Raw genomic sequence first — 1,539 nt, forward strand, 5'->3', positions numbered from 1 at the left:
GCAACATGTCATTGAAAAACTTTTGTTTGATGAGTTCATCATGGAATACATAGTATCCATTTTGAAAATAGTCAAATGTATATTCACATGCTAAATAATAAAAACTTCATTGAAAAATTTTTTAAAAAAGGCATTATGGGAGTTTCCTCAGCACCAAGGCAGGAAATACCTGACTTCTTACAGAAGATCCCAGACAACTTGGGCTTAGAGCAACACTCAGTACCCTGACTTTTGGTAGTCTCAATGTTCTCCTAATTCTCCTTCCTGGCTTGAATGGGAAAACTCACCTTTATTTTTTCCTCTAGGGCCCAAGTTTCCCAACTCGACAGGGTTATCTACACTTGGCATCTAAATTCATCCTGGGGAGTTGCAGTCCCATGATCCTAAGAGTTGAAAGGTTATGCCTCGGGCGCCTGGGTGGCTCAGTTGGTTAAGCGACTGCCTTTGGCTCAGGTCATGATCCTGGAGTCCCCGGATCGAGTCCCACATCGGGCTCCCTGCTCGGCAGGGAGTCTGCTTCTCCCTCTGACCCTCCCCCCTCTCATGTGCTTTCTCTCTCTCTCTCACTCTAATAAATAAAAAATTAAAAAAATTAAAAAAAAGAAAGGCTATGCCTCAGAAAAGTTAAGCCCCGGTGATTTGGGGACTAAGAGTAAGAAACTCAATACAGGGGTGCCTGGGTGGCTCAGTCGTTAAGCGTCTGCCTTCGGCTCAGGTCATGATCCCAGGATCCTGGGATCGAGCCCCGCATCGGGCTCCCTGCTCCGCGGGAAGCCTGCTTCTCCCTCTCCCACTCCCCCTGCTTGTGTTCCCTCTCTCACTGTGTCTCTCTCTGTCAAATAAATAAATAAAATCTTAAAAAAAAAAAAGAAAAAGAAACTCAATACATCATATATGCATAGAATTTTTAATTTATGGTACTTCATCCATGCAAAAATCCTTCACAAATGAGAGACTCGGGTCCCAAGATATAACTTGCACAAGGTCACAGAGAGTGCATCCGAACCAGGATCTAAACCCAGGCCTTCCTCACTCTGTTTAACAGCCTCTTTCTCATGATCCCTTACAGCTGTGTAATGTGCAAATCCACCCTCAAAATTAAGCCTTAACCTAAAGTTGATTCTGGGAATTCCAAGAATTTTAGATGGCTGTTGATAAGAAACTGTTTGGTTGCCTATGCCATTAGGACCCTCGTTTCAGATCTTCTGACCCAGCAAAGAGGACTCTAGGAGACTATGAAATCCATTGTTTTGATTGCCCAGCAGTTTCTGTGAGCACTGCCTTCTGTGAATGGACTCTACCTCATAGTCGTTCAATTCAGCATATGATCCAGGCCTGATCAATTATAGAAGCCATTTCCCTCGACACAGTGATTAATTCAGAATTTGGCACATAACCCAAGGGAAGCTAATCAGAATCCTTTGCTGGATTTGCTACATAGGTACTGGGAGAGAAAAGTTCTCTATCAAATGAGATTTCTAAAATGAGAAGATCTAAATCTGGTGTCTTCATTGTATCTTCCAGGTCTTCAGCATCCAC

The sequence above is a fragment of the Mirounga angustirostris genome, unplaced genomic scaffold (genome assembly GCF_029215605.1).
Source record: "Mirounga angustirostris isolate CCGP_5_RB_7025 unplaced genomic scaffold, mMirAng1.0.hap1 SCAF_3, whole genome shotgun sequence".
NCBI classification, from domain to species: domain Eukaryota; kingdom Metazoa; phylum Chordata; class Mammalia; order Carnivora; family Phocidae; genus Mirounga; species Mirounga angustirostris.